Consider the following 15,974-nt stretch of genomic DNA (forward strand, 5'->3'; position numbering starts at 1 on the left):
AACACTCAACAGATTAGGAACAGAAGGGAACTTACTCAACTCGGTAAAGAGCATCTATGAAAATCCTGCATATTACTTTACATTTTGCTTAAAAGAAGAAGACTGAATGCTTTCTCCCTACAGTCAGGAACAAGACAAGAGTACTACTTCCATTCAATATTGTACTGAAGGTTCTAGCAAGGACAGCTGGACAAGTAAAAGAAGTAAAAGGCATACAGAAATGAAAGGAAGAAATAAAACTATCTTTATTTGCCAAAGACATGATATTCTATATAAAAAATCTGGCCAGGCACAGTGGCTCACGCCTGTAATCCCAGCACTTTGGGAGGCCGAGGTGGGCAGATCACCTGAGGTTGGGAGTTCGAGACCAGCCTGGTCAACATGGAGAAACCCTGTCTCTACTAAAAATACAAAATTAGCTGGGCGTGGTGGCACATACCTGTAATCCCAGCTACTTGGGAGGCTGAGGCAGGAGAATCATATGAACCAGGAGGCGGAGTTTGCGGTGAGCCAAGATCACGCCGTTGCACTCCAGCCTGGACAACAAGAGAAAAATTCCATTTCAAAAAAAAAAAAAAAAATTCTTAGTGAATCCATGTGGGCACAGTGGCACACACCTGTAGTCCTGGCAACTTGGAAGGCTGAGGCAGGAGGATCACATGAGCCCAGGAATTCAAGGCTGTAGTGCACCATGATCACATCTGTGAATAGCCATTGTACTCCAGGCTGGGCAACATAGCGAGACCCCGTATCTTACAAGAAAATCATAAGGAACTCACAAAAATCTATTTTGCTTTAGAGATGGGGTCTCACTGTCATGCAGGCTGGAGTGCAATGGCCACACTGGAAAGCAGTGGTGCGATCCGGCTTGTTGCAGCCTCAAACTCCTGGGCTCAAGTAATCCTTCTAACTCAGCCTCTCGGGTAGCTGGGATTACAGGCGTGTGCCACCATGGCCAAATAACTTTTTTATTTTTTGTAGGGATGTGGTCTTGCTTTGTTGCTCAGGCCAGCCTTAAACTCCTGGCTTCAAGCGATCCTTCCATTTTGGCCTACCAAAGTGCTGGGATTCCAGGTGTGAGCCACCACAACTGGCCTACAAAAAAACTATTACAACTAAAAAAAAAAAAAAAAAAAAAAAAGTCAACCAGTTTGTAAGATACAAACTCAGTATACAGAAAGCAGTTGTATTTCTATACACATGTAACATACAATCCAAAAATTAAATTAAGAAGGCATCCCATTAAAAGAGCTTCAAAAAGAATAAAATGCTAAGGAATAAATTTAACAAAAATAAAAAAATAAAAATCATACTCTAAAAATTATAAAACATTGTTCAAAGAAATTAAAGATCTAAATAAAGTGAAAGATATACTACGCTCATGTATTGGGAAGACTTAATTTTATTTATTTATTTTTTTATTTTTTGAGATGGAGTCTCGCTCTATCGCCCAGGCTAGAGTGCAGTGGGGTGATCTTGGCTCACTGCAACCTCTGCCTCCTAGGTTCAAGCAATTCTCTTGCCTTAGCCTCCCGAGTAGCTGGGATTACAGGCATCCGCTACCATGCCCGGCTAATTTTTGTATTTTCAGTAGTGACGGGGTTTTGCCATGTTGGCCAGGCTGGCCTTGAACTCCTGATCTCAGGTGATCCTCCTGCCTTGGCCTCCCAAAGTGCTGGGATTACAGGCATGAGCCACTGTGCCCGGCCCAAGACCTAATATTTTTAAGATAGCAATTCTCCTCAAATTCATCTACAGATGTAATGCAATCACTACCAAAATCCCAGTCACGGCTGGGGACGGTGGCTCACCCCTGTTATCTCAGCACTTTGGGAGGCTGTAGGTGAGAGGATTGCTTGAAGCCAGGAATTCGAGACCAGCCTGGGCAACAAAATGAGACCCCAATTTCTGCAAGAAATACACACACATAAAAAAACAAAAAAACACCAAACAAGAAAACTCAGTCAACTTTTTTTTTTCAGAAATCGATTTGCTGATTCTAAAATTCATATGAAAATTCAAGGGACCCAGAATAGCTAAACGACCTCAAGAAAGAGGGACAGAATGGAGTGGAGCTCAGAGCTGTGGAGAGGAATGAAGCTGAGCAGCTGGGTTGGCCTGGCCAAACCAGTGGAGCACAGACGTGGGTCAAGCACTGGTGAACATATGCTTTTGACACATTAGAGACTTTTTTGATCATGGATGATGAACACATACCAGATTTTTCAAGCTTAAAGGATGAAACTACTTATTGGAAGGAAATGTCCTTGAAGTACAAACATAGCTTCCAGGAAGCTTGAGATGAGCTAGTTGAATTTCAGGAAGGAAGCAGAGATTTAGAAGCAGACTTAGCAGCACAATTAGCACAGCCTGAACAAAGAAATAGAGACTTGCAACTTTATAGCCAAAGTCTGAAATATGAAGTGGAGGCATCGAAGGAGAAACCAGAACATCAATATGCACAGAGCTACAAGCAGGTCTCAATATTAGATGATTTAAGTCAGATGTGGGCCATTAAGGTGTGGTTGCTTAAGTATGTGAGGGAGCTGGAACAGGCCAATGATGACCTGTAGCAAGCAAAAAGGGCAATAACAGTTTCACTAAAAGACGTTGTTTTTGTTTCATTTTGTTTTGTTTGAGGTGGAGTCTCGCTCTGTCGCCCACCCGCCTTGGCCTCCCAAAGTGCTGGGATTACAGGTGTGAGTCACCACACCTGGCCTTCACTGGAAGACTTTGAACAAAGGCTAAATCAGGCCATTGAACGGAAAGCATTTTTAGAAAGTGAACTTCATGAAAAGGAATGTTGTCGGTCTCTGTACAGAGGTTAAAAGATGAAGCAAGAGATTTAAGGGCAAGAAGTAGCAGTTCAGGAAAGCAAGTAACCAGAAAGTTGGCTCCTACTTCTTCAACTCTAGATGGTGAAAAGATAGATTCTGCTGTCCAAGGATCACTCTTTTTGCCAGCCACTCCTATTGGCAAAGGGAAGGAAAACAGTTTTTCTTCCCGAAAGCTACACTAAGTGGTTTTGGTAACAGTCCACTAACTTCTCTGCTGGGCTATCAGCGTTAATGACCATGGGGGATCTCTTAGGAAAATTAGGGACTTTACAATCCTAATTAGCAGCTTGCAGAAATTTTGCAAAGGACCAAATGTGAAAGTCTTATATTTCAGGAAATGTTAACAGTGGGGTGCTGAATGCCAATTGCACAACAGTCTCCCAATCAGATGAAGGGCAAGAAAAAGTCATATTTCTGGCCAGGCGGTAATCCCAGCAGTTTGGGAGGCCAAGGCGGGCGGATCACTTAAGGTCAGGAGTTCGAGACCAGCCTGGCCAACATGGTGAAACCCCATCTCTGCTATAATTACAAAAATTTGCTAGGCATGGTGGTGGGCACCTGTAATACCAGCTACTCAAGAGGCTGAGGCACAAGAATTGCTTGAACCCAGGAAGCGGAGGTTGCAGTGAGCCCAGATAGCACCACTGAACTCCAGCCTGGGTGACAGAATGAGACTCTGTCTCAAAAGAAAAAAAAAAAAAGGCCAGGTGCCCTGGCTCACGCCTGTAATCTCAGCACTTTGGGAGGCCAAGGCAGGCAGAGCACTTGAGGCCAGGAGTTCGAGACCAGCCTGGGCAACATGGTGAAACCCTGTCTCTACTAAAAATACAGAAATGAGCCCGGTGTGGTGGCGCATGTCTGTCGTCCCAGCTACTGGGGAGGCTGAGGCAGGCAAATCGCTTGAACCCAGGAGGCGGAGGTTGCCGTGAGCTGAGATCATCCCACTGCACTCCAGCCTGGGCAACAGAGTGAGACTGTCTCAAAAAAAAAAAAAAAAAAAGTCACATTTCCTACGTTGTTCATAATGCAGTAAACGGCTTTAATCCAGCTCCTCCTTCTCCTGGTCTGCGCTCCTCATGCCTGCTGCCAGCACCGGGTATGCTGCCTTTCAGTGTGAGTGCTTGGCCTCCAAGTGGGGGCTCTTGCCCTCCTCCAACAACCCAATACACCCATGCCTCACCCCTTGGTGCCGGGGCCCAGCCCCATGCTCCTCCAACTGCCTTCCCACCGCTGGCAGGGGGCAGGCTGCATGCAGCGGCGGCTGCTGGGCCCTGCCTAGCCCCAGGACTCTGCACAATATCAACACTGGCTATTTTCTCTTCTTACCATAGTGAAGTTGGCTTCCTATGATTGCACTTGTGTGGGTCACAAGGAGATACATATGTGTATTACCTGGTCACTGGATGGAGAAATACCCATTCATCACATCTGCCTCATAGCCCCCACTCTGCTGTACTGATAGGATTTAGTTGTGTTTAGGACATTGCAAATCTTCTAGAAGTTCTCCACCAAATCAGGTCAATGTGTGCCTTCTTCCTGAGTTCCCACTCAAGCATCTTCAGTGCTCATGATCATGTGTCCCCCAACTCCACCCCTCACCGTTCGGGCCTGTTTCTGGCAAAAAGTCAGGAAGGTTACTGAATTAGGGAAAATTTTCTGGACCTTCTGATTTTACTTAAGCAGTTACCATTCCATGGACTTGCCTCCAAAAGCAGCAAAATGCCTGTCAGAGCCCCAAATGGCAGAAGCCTCTGGAGCCTGGGCACACAGGCTAAGCCTCTGTGCTGTCTTCTTCTCTGTGTGCCTCAGACTCGGTGGGTGGAGAGCTGGCAGGCAACCTCTCACCAGCTTTCCAGTCCTTCAGGTCTGTGACATCTTCAGACCTTTTTTCTCCCCTGAGGGCTAGCCCAGTTGGTTTTGGAAGGGTTGAGTAGCCTGACTCCAGGGCTGGCTGGTGCCAGCTCCTGGGGGGCGGACTCACCAAAAGTGGTTGTCTCTGGGCATTGCTTGATCACTGTCATGCTGCATTTAGTTTTACATTTGCTTCGTTGTATTGGGTTGGTGCAAAAGTAATTGCGGTTTTGCCATTACTTTTAATAAATGAAACGCATTTTTAGAAAGTGAACTTCATGAAAATGAATGTTGTTAAACCAAACACCGCATGTTCTCACTCATAGGTGGGAATTGAACAATGAGAACACTTGGACACAGGAAGGGGAACATCACACACTGGGGCCTGTTGTGGGGTGGGGGGAGGGGGGAGAGACAGCATTAGGAGGTATACCTAATGTAAATGACAAGTTAATGGGTGCAGCACACCAGCACGGCACATGTATACATATGTAACAAACCTGCACGTTGTGCACATGTACCCTAGAACTTAAAGTATAATTTAAAAATATATATAAAAAAGTCAAAAAAGTCTCAAATAATTAAATAAAGTCCTCCAGAATTTCTCATCCTCAAAAAAAAAAAAAAAAAAAGAAAATGAATGTTGTTGGTCTCTGTACGGAGTTTAAAAGATGAAGCAAGAGATTTAAGGGCAATTACTTTCGCACCAACCTAATACACAGGTTTGTAAACATGACTAAGATATTTATATATAACTTGTGTTTTATAGATTTTATTTATTCAGAACTCATACGGCATGTTAATGACTTACTACTCTGGGCAGCTGTGTAGGATCATAACACGGTTAAAAAAATACTTCCCCTCAAAAAAAGTCTTTTAGTGTAGATACAATAAATTTCATAGAAAAAAAAGAGGAACAGAGTTGGAGAACCGACATTTTCTGATTTTAAAATTCACTAGAAAAGTACAACAATCAAAACTGTGTTGTTTTGACATAAGAATAGACATATAGACCAATGGAATTTAATTGAGAGTTCTGAAATAAACCTTTACTTTGATGGTCAATTGATTTCAACAAGGATACCAAAACAATTCACGGGAGAAAATAAGTAGTGTTTTCAACAAATGATGTTGGAATAACTGGATATCCAGCTGCAGAAGTTGAACTTAGACCTTATCTTATACCATATATGAAAGTTAACTCAAAATGGATAATAAACCCAAAAGTAAGCGCTAAAACTATAAAATTTTCAGAGGAAAATATAACTGCAAATCTTCATGACCTTAGATTAGGTATGATACCAAAAGCACAAGCAACAAAAGATAACCAGTAAATTAGGATTCATCAAAATTAAAAATTAAGTATCAAAATTAAAAATACTGCCATGTTTTATATGTGTCTCTCAAAAGTTTATGTGTCAGAAACTTTTTTTTTTTGAGACAGAATCTCACTCTGTCGCCCAGGCTGGAGTGCAGTGGTGCCACTATGACTCACTGGGCTCACCTGGAATTCCAGGTGTCAGCCACTATGCCTAGCCTATGTGTTGGAAACTTAATCCTTCTTCCCTCACGAATGGATTAATGTCACTATCATGAGAGTGGGCTTGTTATAATGGGAGTGGCTTTGCTATAAAAGCAAGCTTTCTGTGGCCTCTTGCTCTTGTCCTCTAGCCATGTGATGCCCTCTGCCATGTTATGACACAGTAAGAAGGCCCTCACCAGTTGCTGCTGCAATGCTCTTGGACTCCCTAGCCTCCAGAACCATGAACTAAATAAATGTATTTTCTTTATAAATTACCCAGTCTGTGGTATTGTTATGGCAGCAGAAAATGAACTAAGATAGATACCATAAAGAAGTTGAAAAAGCAACCCACAAAATGAGAGAAAATATTTGCAAAGCGTATTTCTGATAAGAAACATGTATCTATAATATATAAGGAACTCTTAAAAACTCAACGATAAAAAGACAAATAACTCAATTAAAAAAAGGTAAAGGCTTTGAATAGATATCTCTCCAAAGAAGCTACATAAATTGTCAATAAGGAAATGAAAAGATGCTCAATACCATGTAATTGTGATATCTGTGACATTTGTGAAATGCAAATCAAATCCAAAATTATATATCACTTCACACCCACTAGGATGGCTATAATTAAAAATATATGCAATAACAAATGTTGGTAATGATGTGAAAAAAATTGAAGGCTTCATACATTGCTAGTGGAAATGTAAAATGGCATAGCTATTTTGGTAAATGGCTTGAAAGTTCCTCAAAAGGTTAAACATGGAGTAACCATAAGACCCAGCAATTTCACTCCTAGATACATACTCAAGAGAAATGAAAACTTATGTCCATGTACTACATGCAAAAGTTCACAGCAGCATTACTCATAATAGCTGAAAAATGGAAATAACCCAATGTCCATGAACTGATGAATGGATAAGCAAAACATGGCATGTGTGTACAGTGGAATATTATTCAGCTGTAAAAAGGAATTAAATGCTACATTCATGCTATAGCATGGATGAAACTTGAAAACAGTATGCTAAGTGAAAGAAGCCCATATATTATATGATTCTATTTACATAAAATGTCCAGAACAGGCAAATGTATGGAGACAGAACATAAGTTAGTAGTTTCCCAGGGCTGCTGGTGGGCAATGGGGGATTTGAGGATGATGGTTAGGGGTGCAGAGCTCTTGTCTGGGACAATGAAAGTGTTATAAAATTGATTGTAGTGATAGATGCATATCTCTGTGAATATATCAAATATCATTCAATTGCACACTTGAAAGGAGTGAATCATAGGACATGTGAATTATATTGCAATAAAGCTGTTACAAAACCCCTGAAGTTTCATTTATTTGCTTAGTTTTTCCAGGGAAGACATCAAACTCAGAATTAATTTGTTTTTTGAGACAAGGTCTCATTCTGTTGCCTAGGCTAGAGTTCAGTGGTGCAATTGTAGCTCACTGCAGCCTTAACCTCCTGGGTTCAAGTCATTCTCCCACCTCAGCCTCCTGAGTAGCTGGGACCACAGGTACGCACCACCATATTTGGCTAATTATTACGTTTTTTGCAGGGACAAGTTCTTGCCACCCTGCCCAGACTGATGTCAAACTCCTGGCTCAAGCAATCTTCCCACCTTTGCCTCCCAATGTACTGGGATTACAAGTGGGAGCCACCACACTTGGCCCTGAAGTTTCTTTCTTCCTTTCTTTTTCTTTCTTTCTTTTCCTTGTCTTTTTCTTTCTTTCTTTCTTTCTTTCTTTCTTTCTTTCTTTCTTTCTTTCTTTCTTTCTTTCTTTCTTTCTTTTTCTTTCTTTCTTCTTTCTTTCTTTCTCTGTCTCTCTCTCTTTCTTTCTTTCCTTTTTTTGTGTGACAGGGTCTCATTCTGTCACCTAGGCTAAAGTGCAGTGGCATGATCACAGCTCACTGCAGCCTCAACCTCCCTGGGCTCAGGTGATCCTCCCACCTCAGCCTGTGGAGTAGCTGGGACCACAGTCACCATGCCTGGCTAATTTTTTGTATTTTTTGTAGAGATGGAGTTTCGCCGTTTTTCCCTGGCTGGTCTCAAACTCCTGAGCTCAATCAATCCATCTACCTTGGCCTCCCAAAGTGCGGGGATTATAGACGTGAGCCACCATGCCTGGCCCTGCTGAAGTTTTTTTTTTGTTTTTTTTTTGTTTGTTTGTTTTTTTTTGAGATGGAGTCTCGCTCTGTCGCCCAGGCTGGAGTGCAGTGGCGCAATCTCGGCTCACTGCAAGCTCTGCCTCCCCGGTTCACGCCATTCTCCTGCCTCAGCCTCCCGAGTAGCTGGGACTACAGGCGCCCGCCACCACGCCCGGCTAATTTTTTATATTTTTAGTAGAGACGGGGTTTCACCATATTAGCCAGGATGGTCTCGATCTCCTGACCTCCTGATCCGCCCACCTCGGCCTCCCAAAGTGCTGGGATTACAGGCTTGAGCCACCGCGCCCGGCCTGAAGTTTTAATAAAGCTATTTTCAGACATAAAACCACTGAAATAATTCATTTCCAGTAGACCCACACTACAAAAAATATTTTAAAAATTTCTTCAAGTGGTGGACAAATGGCACCAGTTGGAAACCTGGATCTATACACAGAATACACAGGAATGAAAAGCATTAGAAAGGGTAATTACATGTGTGAATAGAAAGACCTTTCTTATTATTTAAATAAAATAATAAGTGTTAAATAAAATAATAACAAAAAACTTAATAATTAGCCAAAAATGGTGGTGTGTACCTGTGGTCCCGGCTACTCAGGAGGCTGAGGTGGGAGAATGACTTGAAGGCTGCAGTGAGCTACAATTGCACCACTGAACTCTAGCCATGTTGCTGCTTTCTAAACTGACTTTAAAAAGCAGCAACATGGCTGGGTAAGGTGGCTTACCTGTAATTCAAGCACTTTGGAAGGCTTGAGGTGGGAGGATCACTTGAGCCTAGTAGTTTGAGACCAGACTGGGCAATATAATGAGGCCCTGTCTCTACAAAATACATATATATATATAATATATATACACACACTATTATATATATACTATATATAATATATATATAGTGTGTATATATACTATATATAATATATATAGTGTGTATATACATTATATATAGTGTGTATATGTATATATAATTATACACACATTATATATTATATACATACTATATATAATATATACATAGTGTGTGTATATATATTATATATACTATATAACATATATACACTATACTATATATATAGTGTGTGTATATATATTATATATATACTATATAAAATATATACACTATATAACATATATACACTATATAATATATATATAGTGTGTGTGTGTGTGTGTGTGTGTGTATATATATATATATATATATATATATATATATATATATATACATACATTAGCCTGACATTGTGGTGTGTGCCTATAGTCCCAGCTACTCGGGAGGCTGAGATGGGAGGATTGTTGAGCCCAAGAGGTCGAGGCTGAAGTGAGCCGAGATTGTACCACTACTCCAGCCTGGGTGACAATGTGAGACCCTGTTTCAAAAGAAGAAAAACAGCAACAATGTATGACAGAGTTTATAACATATGTAGAAGTAAAATGTGTGATAATAAGGGCACACAGACCAGAAGGGAGAAATGGACGCATCCTCATACTGGTAAATACAGGTCTCATACTGTGAATCTAACAGCATAAATCATTTGAAGGTAGACTGTGATATATTAAAACTATTTAACATAAACCCTAAAGCAATCACTATACCAACACAACAAAGAGTTATAGCCAATAAATTAACAAGGATAAAAAAATGGAATGATTGGGGCCAGACATGGTGGCTCATGCCTGTAATCCTGGCACTTTGGGAGGCTAAGGCTGGTGGATCACCTGAGGTCAGGAGTTCGAGACCAGCCTAGCTAACATGGTGAAACCCCGTCTCTACTAAAAATACAAAAATCAGCAAGGGGTCGGGTGCCTGTAGTCCCAGTTACTTGGAAGGCTGAGGTGGGAGGATTGCTTGAACCTGGGAGGTGGAGGTTGCGGTGAGCCGAGATCATGCCACTGCACTCCAGCCTGGGTGACAGAGTGAGACTCCATTTCAAAAAACACAAACAAACAAAAAATATAGAATGATAAGAATAATAAGAAAGTCAGAAAAAGAGATGAAGGGCAGCAGAATCAGATGGAACAAATATAAAACAAATTGCAAGATGGTATATGTAAATATAATCATGTCAATACTCTTTTTAAATGTGAATAGTCTAAACATATCCATTAAAATACAAACATTAATTGGATAAAAAAGTAAGAATCAACTATATGCTGTCTATTAGAAACTCATTTTAAGTACAAAGATCTAGCCTGGCACAGTGATGTGCACCTGTGACTCTAGCTACTTGGGAGGCTGAGGAGGGAGGATTACTTGAGCCCAGGAACTCAAGACCAGCCTGGGCAACACAGCAAGACCCCATCTCAAAAAAAGGTCTATTATATGAAAAGTAACAGGATAGCAAAAGATATACTATGCAAACACGAATTATGCTGGATTATCTATATTAATTTCAGAAAAAAGTAGAGTTCAGAGCAAGGGCTATTATTAGGAGCAGAGATATTACAAAACAATAAAAGAGTGAGTTTAATTCCTTCAAACTATGAGGCAAAACTGATAGATCTAAAAGAAGCAATAGAACAAAAATAAAAGGAGCAATAAATAAATCTACAGGTGTAGTTGGAAACTTCAACACTCCTCTCTCAGTAATTGATAGAACAAGTAGGCAGAAAATCTGTAAGAATATAGATAACGTGAAGTACGTTATCAACCAACTTGACCTAATTGATAACACTCCACCCAACAACAGCAGAAGAGACATTCTTTCCAAGTGCACTTGAATCATTCACCAACACAGACTACATTCTAAGTCATAAAACAAACCTTAACAAATTTAAAAGAATATAAGCCACACAAAAGATGTTCTCAAACCAGAAGGAAACTAAATAAGAAGTTGATAACAAAATGGTACCCGGAAAAATTCCCAAATATTTGGAAACTAAACAGCATACGTTTTTTATTTTATTTTTATTTTTATTATTTTTTTTTGAGACAGGGTCTCATTCTGCTGCGCAGGCTAGGGTGCAGTGGCGCTATCATAGCTCACTGTAACCTTGAACTCTTGGGCTCAAGTGATCCACCCACTTCAGCCTCCAGAGTAGCTGGGACTACAGGTGTGTGAAACCATGCCTGGCTAATTTTTTAATTTTTTGTAGAGATGGGGGTTTCTCCATGTTACCAGGCTGTTCTCGAACTTCTGGGCTTAAGTGATCCTCCTGCCTTGACCTCCCAAAGTACTGGGATTACAGGCAGGAACAACCATGTCAGACCTGTTTCTGCGTTTTTAAGGTCTATAAAAACCCAGAACAAAAAGATATAAAACAAAGAATAATATGCAATAGAGACAATTGATGGTCTACATAACCTAAAACATTTACTATCTAGCCTTTTACAGAAAATATTTGGCAACTTTTGATTTAGAGGATTGATTCTCTGACAGTTGTTTGTTTTTGAGACGGAATCTCACTCTGAAGCCCAGGCTGGAGTGCATTGGCATGATCCCAGCTCACTGCAACCTCGCTTCCTGGGTTCAAGCGATTCTCATGTCTCAGCCTGCAGAGTAGCTGGGATTATGGGCATGCGCCACCCCACCCAGCTAAGCTTTGTACTTTTAGTAGAGACAGGGTTTTGCTATTTTGGCTAGGCTGGTCTCGAACTCCTGACCTCAAATGATCCGCCTGCCTTGGCCTCCCAAAGTGCTAGAATCACAGGAGTGAGTCATGGCACCAGCCTGATTCTCTGACAGTTTTAAATATATTTTTACATAGTCATTTTTCTGATGAGGTTTCCTAAATTCTCTTGGGTCAGTTTGAACACTTAAATTTTTCTAAGAAACAGTCTATCTCCTTGACGCTTTCAAACTTATTTGCATAGATTTGTACGTAGCACTCTCATGTAAATTAAAAATAAAAACCAATTTCCCATTATTATTCTTGGCCTAAATTTCAATTCCATCTTTACCACTAACCAAATTTCTGAGCAATTTGGAGCAAATGATTTACCTCTTTGGAGTGTCATTTTCTTGCAAAATGGGAATAAGAATAAAACCTACCTCACAGAATTTTTGTGAAGATAGATAAGATACAATAATGTACACGAAATTAGTTTGTAAAATAGTAGAGTTCATGCAGATGTTAGTTAATATTTTTAATCTGCTTAAATGCAGTCATTTCATGTATGTGAACTTTTCCTTTTAATCTTGAGATGTTATCCTTGAGTGGGAAGATATGGAATCAGACCTAGTATATAAGTGCCTTAGTTGGTTATGAGGAGCAATGGCAGAGAATATGCTTATGGATGCTAACAAGTGGGTACATGTGGTGGTCAATAGAAGGTCTCTTTGGATTGCTTTTATTTTCTCAGTGAAGTAGGGGGCAAAGTTTTCATCTGAAATTCAGGATTGGAGAGGAGACATTGAAGTTTTGAGGAGAAAGAAGGTATGATAGAATCTTCAGGTGAGTGGGCAAGTAAATGGACTTAAGAAATTTGTGTGATCACCAGGCAGCATTAAAGGTCTATGAAGCTTTGTGGTCCCTTAAAGTGAGACCAGTCAGCAAAGTTGTATGTTTTGCTCTGATTACATTTAGCTGACAATGCAAACACCAAGTATACAGAGTGTTGGGTTTAACCAGGTCTGTACTCTTGCCAAATGAGTGCAATAAAAGCAAAAGACGGGTAAGGGAGTTGAGAATGTTGCAAAGAAATGATTGTAGTGATTGCCAGTGGAGTTTAAACTGAATAAAGAGAAAAAAGTAGACATCAGGGGGATGAAAGACAGTAAAACTGTGGCAAATCAGTGGATTGTAGGTCTCAGTAGGATCAAAGTGTAGGCGTGAATTGGTCTTGTCTCTTTCCCTGAGCTTTTATTGCTTGCTTTTTCTTAGACCTCGTTTCACATACATTAAAGCTTTGTGCTTTTCTGAGAATCCACACATGGACAGAGGTAGGAAATAATTTGGAGGGCTGGACTGAAGAATTAACTATATTTTAAATTTGTGTAGTCTGGGAGCAGTGGCTCACACCTGTAATCCCAGCACTTTGGGAGGCCAAGACAGGAGAAGCACTTGAAGGCCTGAGTTTGAGGCTGCAGTGAGCCTCAAAAAAAACAAATAAATACACACATACATACATACATACATCTGCATCCAAGTTGTTCAGATATCAGTGAGTCATCTACTCATCCTAAGGGACTGCATGCAGTGTTAGGAATTCAGTGGCCTCTCCTGACCTTGGTCATGCCCACTCACAGGATTCTCTGTTCCCAATCTTATTAGAGAGGAAACTTTATAATGATTCCCGTGTGGTTCATCTTTCCTTCCTTTTTTTTCCTTTTCCTTTTTCTTTTCTTTTTTATTTCTTTCTCTTTCTCTCTCTTTTTTCTTTTCTTTCTTTTTTCTTTTCTTTTCTTTCTTTCTTTCTTGAGTTGCTCTGTTGCTCAGGCTGGAGGGCAGTGGACTCACTGCAGCCTCAACCTCCTGGGCTCAAGCGATCCTCCTGCCTCAGACCCCCAAGTAGCTGGGACTACAGGCACCTGCCACCAGGCCCGGCTAATTTTTGTATTTTTTTTTGGTAGATATGGGGTTTTGCCATGTTGCCCAGGCTGGTCTCGAACTCTTGGCTCAAGTGAGCTGCCTGTCTCAGCCTCCCAAAGTGCTGAGATTACAGGCATGAGCCACCTCACCTGTGGAATTTGTATGCTTATTCACTACATCAAAAACACCTCGTCTGGTGTTTTTTATATTAAAGTTTACCTCAAACTTTAACATGGGAAGCATGGGAAGTATTGAGTTGCTGTTGCCTACTCCTAAGGGTATCCTTTCCTTGCTATTCTTCCTCTTTCCTTGTCAGGTTCGTCCTTCTCAAGAAAGCGATGGGGGAGGGGTGGAAAGTAGGAGTGTGTAGTACAACAGACACATTGCTCTTTACACTGTGTGTCATTTTAATGGCAACCTAATTGCGTAGGTTTTGTTTGCTTTTCAGAAGTGCACTTTTTAGATGAACTCATTCAGAACAAACATTGACCATATATTCGTCCACAGTGGCCCCATGTTCACCTTTTTATCAGTTACAAAAAGGGGAGGCATTGCTGCCAAGAAGCAAGGTAGTGAATGACCAGAAAAAAAGGCAGAAGCAACAACAGAAAACAGTAAGGGAAGGAACACCTCCTGTTGGCTAGCTACATACATTCACCACTCAGTTTATCCAAGTTCCATTTCACTCCTCGGCTTCCCTCAGCCCCTTGGCCTGACTTCGCTGACAGAATAGTTTTATGTCACCTTCCAACTGCCTGACCCCAAGGCTTTCCATCTCAATTCATGGGCCTTGCTTTCTCCAATCCATCACTAGCAGTGTGGGTTGATTTTGTCTTACTCAAAAACAAAAACATTCTGGCCAGGTGCAGTGGTTCACACCTGTAATCCCAGCACTTTTGGAGGCCGAGGCAAGAGGATAACTTGAGGTCAGTAGTTCAAGACCAGCCTGGCCAACATGGTGAAACCCCATCTCTGCTAAAAATACAAAAATTACCTGGGCTTGGTGGCAGGTGCCTGTAGAACCCCACATTCTAACAGACGCAGAACACTTAACTTCATATTTTTATATAACTATGTGTTCTCAATTTTTACAACAAATGTAATTTTTTAGTTTAAAATTTTATTTATTTTTAAATATTTTTATGAAAGAAAAAATAAAAGTTCTTGTCCTACCATCTTTGTGTGGTATCTGTCTGTCTGTCTCTCACACAGGTCACTCAAGTTAATGGGAAAGAAAGAACAGGAGGCCAAATTCTGAAGTTATAAATAATAGAAAATAAAAGATCTTCTGTCTACAGTGAGGGAATAGATGAGAGTATGGAAGGGCAAAATCAGGTGGGGGGGGGCAGCAGACATGTGTTTCTTATTTTTTTTAATATTTATTTATTCATTTATTTGAGATGCAGTCTTGCTCTGTTACCCAGGCTGGAGTACAGTGGCTCGATCTCGGCTAATTGCAACCTCTGGCTCCTGAGTTTAAGCAATTCTCCTGCCTCAGCCTCCCGAGTAGCTGGGATTACAGGCACACACAACCATGTCTGGCTAATTTTTGTATTTTTAGTAGAGACGGGGTTTCCCTATGTTGGCCAGGTTGGTCTCGAAATCCTGACGTCAGATGATCTGCCCACATCGGCCTCCCAAAGTGCTGGGATTGTAGGCGTGAGCCACCACGCCTGGCCAAACATGTGTTTCTATTGTAAATATTAATAGCTAACATTTAACTCAGTCCTCACAACTCTGTTAGGCAGCTATTGTTATCTCCATTTTACCGATGATGAAACTGAGGCATGGAGAGATTTAGTAACTTGTCCAAAATGACATGATTTACTAATGATGGAGTTGAGTTTCAAACCTAGATAGTCTGGTTCCAGAGTTTGTGTGCTTATTCACTACACCAAGCTGCCTCTTTGAAAATGTAAAGATAAAAAGTAAAGATAAAATGAAAGTAAAATTGCTTCCTTGACGCTCCTACTACCACCACTATTTTTCAGATGACTGTCGCCTTGCGTTTAGAGTAGGCATCAAATACCTTTCAAGCCCTGCCTTGTATTCTTTCCATCTACCACTATGTAGGCAGGTTCAACCTGATAGTACTTGCCTACACTGTGCTTTATCTCACAGAAGTCCACA

General features: G+C 40.9%; 1 pseudogene; it reads left to right on the top strand.

The window, feature by feature from the left end:
- The first annotated feature begins 2,198 nt into the window (after nt 1-2,198).
- On the top strand, nt 2,199-3,870 carry LOC129475471 (nuclear distribution protein nudE-like 1; annotated as a pseudogene).
- Nucleotides 3,871-15,974: the final 12,104 nt, after the last annotated feature.

The sequence above is a fragment of the Symphalangus syndactylus genome, chromosome X (assembly GCF_028878055.3).
Source record: "Symphalangus syndactylus isolate Jambi chromosome X, NHGRI_mSymSyn1-v2.1_pri, whole genome shotgun sequence".
Lineage (NCBI taxonomy): Eukaryota > Metazoa > Chordata > Mammalia > Primates > Hylobatidae > Symphalangus > Symphalangus syndactylus.